Genomic DNA, 6,424 nt, shown 5'->3' on the forward strand with positions numbered 1-6,424 from the left:
GTATTATAGTAGGATATAGTAGGCCAGAGTATTTTGGCAGGATATAGTGAGCTAGTATAGTAGGCTAGAGTATTAGAGTAGGATATAGTGGGATAGTATAGTAGGCTAGATTATTATAGTAAGATATAGTGGGCTAGTATAGTAGGTTAGATTATTAGAGTAAGATATAGTGGGCTAGTATAGTAGGTTCGATTATTATAGTAGGATATAGTGGGCTAGTATAGTAGGTTAGATTATTATAGTAAAATATAGTGGGCTAGTATAGTAGGCTAGATTATTATAGTAGGATATAGTGGGCTAGTATAGTAGGCTAGATTATTATAGTAGGATATAGTGGGCTAGTATAGTAGGTTAGAGTATTATAGTAGGATATAGTGGGCTAGTATAGTAGGCTAGATTATTATAGTAGGATATAGTGGGCTAGTATAGTAGGTTAGAGTATTATTGTAGGATATAGTGGGCTAGTATAGTAGGCTAGATTATTATAGTAGGTTATAGTGGGCTACTATAGTAGGCTAGATTAATATAGTAGGATATAGTGGGCTAGTATAGTAGGTTAGAGTATTATTGTAGGGTATAGTGGGCTAGTATAGTAGGCTAGATTATTATAGTAGGTTATAGTGGGCTAGTATAGTAGGTTCGATTATTATAGTAGGATATAGTGGGCTAGTATAGTAGGCTAGATTATTATAGTAGGATATAGTGGGCTAGTATAGTAGGTTAGATTATTATAGTAGGATATAGTGGGATAGTATAGTAGGTTAGATTATTATAGTAGGATATAGTGGGATAGTATAGTAGGCTAGATTAATATAGTAGGATATAGTGGGCTAGTATAGTAGGTTAGATTAGTAGGATATAGTGGGCTAGTATAGTAGGTTAGATTATTATAGTAGGATATAGTGAGCTAGTATAGTAGGCTAGATTATTATAGTAGGATATAGTGGGCTAGTATAGTAGGTTAGATTATTATAGTAGGATATAGTGGGCTAGTATAGTAGGCTAGATTAATATAGTAGGATATAGTGAGCTAGTATAGTAGGTTAGATTATTATAGTAGGATATAGTAGGCTAGTATAGTAGGTTAGATTAATATAGTAGGATATAGTGGGCTAGTATAGTAGGCTAGATTAATATAGTAGGATATAGTGAGCTAGTATAGTAGGTTAGATTAGTAGGATATAGTGGGATAGTATAGTAGCCTAGATTATTATAGTAGGATGTAGTGAGCTAGTATAGTAGGTTAGATTATTATAGTAAGATATAATGGGCTAGTATAGTAGGTTAGATTAGTAGGATATAGTGGGATAGTATAGTAGGCTAGATTAATATAGTAGGATATAGTGGGCTAGTATAGTAGGCTAGATTAATATAGTAGGATATAGTGAGCTAGTATAGTAGGTTAGATTAGTAGGATATAGTGGGATAGTATAGTAGCCTAGATTATTATAGTAGGATGTAGTGAGCTAGTATAGTAGGTTAGATTATTATAGTAGGATATAGTGGGCTAGTATAGTAGGTTAGATTATTATAGTAGGATATAGTGAGCTAGTATAGTAGGTTAGATTATTATAGTAGGATATAGCGGGATAGTATAGTAGGTTAGATTATTATAGTAGGATATAGTGGGATAGTATAGTAGGCTAGAGTATTATAGTGGGCTAGTATAGTAGGCTAGAGTATTATAGTAGGCCGTAGTGGGCTAGTATAGTAGGCTAGAGTATTATAGTAGGATATAGTAGGCTAGAGTATTATGGCAGGATATAGTGAGCTAGTATAGCAGGCTAGAGTATTATAGTACGATATAGTGGGATAGTATAGTAGGCTAGATTATTATAGTAGGATATAGTGGGCTAGTATAGTAGGCTAGATTATTATAGTAAGATATAGTGGGCTAGTATAGTAGGTTAGATTATTAGAGTAAGATATAGTGGGCTAGTATAGTAGGTTCGATTATTATAGTAGGATATAGTGGGCTAGTATAGTAGGTTAGATTATTATAGTAGGATATAGTGGGCTAGTATAGTAGGTTAGATTATTATAGTAAAATATAGTGGGCTAGTATAGTAGGCTAGATTATTATAGTAGGATATAGTGGGCTAGTATAGTAGGTTAGATTATTATAGTAGGATATAGTGGGCTAGTATAGTAGGCTAGATTATTATAGTAGGATATAGTGGGCTAGTATAGTAGGTTAGAGTATTATAGTAGGATATAGTGGGCTAGTATAGTAGGCTAGATTATTATAGTAGGATATAGTGGGCTAGTATAGTGGGTTAGAGTATTATTGTAGGATATAGTGGGCTAGTATAGTAGGCTAGATTATTATAGTAGGTTATAGTGGGCTAGTATAGTAGGTTAGATTATTATAGTAGGATATAGTGGGCTAGTATAGTAGGCTAGATTATTATAGTAGGATATAATGGGCTAGTATAGTAGGCTAGATTATTATAGTAAGATATAGTGGGCTAGTATAGTAGGTTAGATTATTATAGTAAGATATAGTGGGCTAGTATAGTAGGCTAGATTATTATAGTAGGATATAGTGGGCTAGTATAGTAGGTTAGATTATTATAGTAAGATATAGTGGGCTAGTATAGTAGGCTAGATTATTATAGTAGGATATAGTGGGCTAGTATAGTAGGTTAGATTATTATAGTAAGATATAGTGGGTTAGTATAGTAGGCTAGATTATTATAGTAGGATATAGTGGGCTAGTATAGTAGGTTAGATTATTATAGTAAGATATAGTGGGCTAGTATAGTAGGCTAGATTATTATAGTAGGATATAGTGGGATAGTATAGTAGGTTAGATTATTATAGTAGGATATAGTGGGCTAGTATAGTAGGCTAGATTATTATAGTAGGATATAGTGGGATAGTATAGTAGGTTAGATTATTATAGTAGGATATAGTGGGATAGTATAGTAGGCTAGAGTATTATAGTAGGATATAGTGGGCTAGTATAGCAGGCTAGAGTATTATAGTAGGATATAGTGGGCTAGTATAGTAGACTAGAGTATTATAGTAGGATATAGTGGGCTAGTATAGTAGGCTCGATTATTATAGTAGGATATAGTGGGCTAGTATTATAGGATTATAAACCGTAGGATGTGTTTTTAGACTCTCAAAATGGTTTAGTTTGAAAATTCTAAAAGTTCTGTGATAAATCTTCCGCGATGTAAATGAATGGGGATACAACAAGCTTTAGTAATACATAAGGTATGAATGGTTGCAAAACGCTGTGTTGTTATTAGCATATGATTTTTTTTTACACAGAGCCTTCTCAGTACAGGCGGGATAGGTACAGTTCTGACATGACATAACAATGACACCTGTCCTGCTCCATTTAAGAACACAATCTAGACCAGGTGTGGAGGTTGCTGATCACATGACCAGTTTCACAGCTCCAGGCAGGAACACCATCTAGAACAGGTATGGAGGTTGCTGATCACATGACCAGTTTCACAGCTCCAGGCAAGAACACCATCTAGAACAGGTATGGAGATCGCATTACCTAAGAAATACAGATGCAAGGAGAAAGATACTATGGGGTGGAATAGTTCCTCTTGCATCCTCATGTGAATCAGTTGAATGAGATGAAAAAATATGCTATTTACTTTGGAACTAAGCACAGTCTGCACGCTTATGTTTGCCAAGCAGCTTGCATGCGAGGAGAGAGCAGCCACACAGTTCACAAAATATAGAACTTGGAAATGAGATGAGATGACTGGCGCAGAGTCAGACAGTTCAGTCAGGATCACTTTGACATGTTGCGTTTAACTTCTTATGGCTGCAGGGGCAGTATTGAGTATCTTGGATGAAAGGTGCACAGAGGTGCCCATAGTAAACTGCCTGCTCCTCAGTCCCAGTTGCTAATATATGCATATTATTATTCGTATTGGATAGAAAACACTCTGAAGTTTCTAAAACTGTTTGAATTATGTCTGTGAGTATAACAGAACTCATATGGCAGGCAAAAACCTGTGAAGTTCCACTTCCTGTTTGAATTTTGTCTGAGGTGGCAGATTTTCAACCAAGCTCTCATTGAAATTACAACGAGATATTGATGAGTTTTCACTTCCTACGGCTTCTACTAGATGTCAACAGTCAATAGAACTTTGTCTGATGACTCTAATGTGAAGGGGGAGCCGAAGGAGACAGGAATTAGTCAGGTCTGCCACGAGCTGACCATGCTTTCACATGCGCATTCATAATAATAACGAAGACATCAAAACTATGAAATAACACATGTGGAATCATGTAGTAACCAAAAAAAGGATGCCCAAATGTGCCTAATTTGTTTATTAATAACTTTTCATGTTCAAAATTGTGCACTCTCTTAAAACAATAGTGTGGTATTCTTTCACTGTAATAGGTTGTCGTGGTAATTTCCTGTATTACTAAATGATGAGAGTTTACAAACCACACACAAGTCAGAGTTATATTTTAAATTCCATTTTTAATTATATGAGCTTCACCATAGCCCTTTGACTCTTACAAGAGTCCTTACAAAATAATTCTTAGTATCTTTTATAGCCAAGATACACACCCCTCGAACCACAGATCTTAGAAACTTCACAAAGGGCCTTTTACTTGAAAGAGGAGTATCCCATAGCCAGATAGCATTAGCTATAAATTATCATTCAGTTTGGTCTCTTAGACGAGGTTCTACTTCTCGTTCTTGGTACTTCCTATTACCAAAACATTACCTCATCCAATGGCATATATCAATTGTCAATTCTAGATAAGCCCATCTCAAATACACCCCCTCTTCTCCCCACTCCTGGAGAATCTCACTAAGGGGAGTGAACCTCTAGGTCATATACTATGAAAGATAAGTTCAACATCAGAGGGGTGGTATAATGGTTCCAGACACTGCCATACTCCTCCCCCCAATGGGAAAAGGAGTTTATGACTGGCATACAGACATAGTGGAGCCCTTCACATGGTTTCACAGATATATTCATTATGAAGCCAATGTTCAAACCTGACTTCTCCCTTTCTGATATTCTGCCTATTACCAGACATGTAAAAGACAAGCCTGACCTCTCCCCTCTCTGGGCCCCAAGTGACTTTTCCCTAGAGCTGTCATCATCCCTCATCTACCCCCTCCAACAATTTTCATATTTTCATGTAGCTCTGCTCTCTGCAGCATTCTCTCTCTCCTCTTTCATCTTATTTAAGCTTCTCTCTCTCTCTCTCTCTCTCTCTCTCTCTCTCTCTCTCTCTCTCTCTCTCTCTCTCTCTCTCTCTCTCTCTCTCTCTCTCTCTCTCTCTCTCTCTCTCTCTCTCTCTCTCTCTCTCTCTCTCTCTCTCTCTCTCTCTCTCTCTCTCTCTCTCTCTCTCTCTCTCTCTCTCTCTCTCTCTCTCTCTCTCTCTCACATGCACCATCAGCCAGGAATGTGAGGAACAGAACACAAAATCTCCCATCGTTGAATAACCTTGCAGCGGCTCAGTTCGAGCCATCCTTCCATCTCCTCTTTGCTGTGGGAGGCAGAAAATTACACCCTTCAGCTCTCCAGCCTACTCTGCCAATTACCTGTGACCCGTATTCATCTGTCCCTCCAGGGCGCCCAGCCATCCTCTTACAAATGGGTCGGAACTGAGCTTAGCATGGTGCCCAGTACTCTCCAGCTGTCTCTCACTCGCAACAAGGGCTGCGGAAGAGAAGTTTCTCTCTCCATCGCAGTCTGAAAGCTCTCTGGGCCCATTAGTTTAGTGGGTGGGAGCTGTGTGCTACTTTTGTGTGTGTGTGTGTGTGTGTGTGTGTGTGTGTGTGTGTGTGTGTGTGTGTGTGTGTGTGTGTGTGTGTGTGTGTGTGTGTGTGTGTGTGTGTGTGTGTGTGTGTGTGTGTGTGTGTGTGTGTGTGTGTGTGTGCGCAAGCCTACTTCTGCACTACCCCCGATTTATTTTAAACCCTACTATTATGATAATACCTTCTCATCCCCCGCTGTCTCTCAGAGAGCCCTTGTAAGTGACATGTTGATGTCTGTCAGCACACAAATTCCATTAAAAAAAAGCTCCTGTGAATATATGGGAGACTATTGTTTCTTTATGCACGTGTCAAATAAAAGAAACCTGCAGGACTGGATGGGCGACTGATAACAAAGACTAAAGCGTGGTGTTTCATCAGATGGAAACATTCGAAGTAAGAGTAAGTAGTTATACAACAGCAGTCTCCTTCTCTCTCAAACACACACCCTCACACACTCTCCACCCACTCTAATGGGGCATTTCATTCAGTCAAACCTATTCGATGCTCAGTCTGCTGACTGAGGTGGGGCTGCTGCTGCCCCTGTGTGCTGCAACTCAGAATATACATGAGGAGAAAGTAGTCTTACTGTACATTTCTGAAATGCAATTGCATTGTTAGGTGAAGCAATTATGCAGTCACCCGTGCATGAGCGTGTGCACATACATT

The sequence above is a fragment of the Salvelinus namaycush genome, chromosome 40 (genome assembly GCF_016432855.1).
Source record: "Salvelinus namaycush isolate Seneca chromosome 40, SaNama_1.0, whole genome shotgun sequence".
Lineage (NCBI taxonomy): Eukaryota > Metazoa > Chordata > Actinopteri > Salmoniformes > Salmonidae > Salvelinus > Salvelinus namaycush.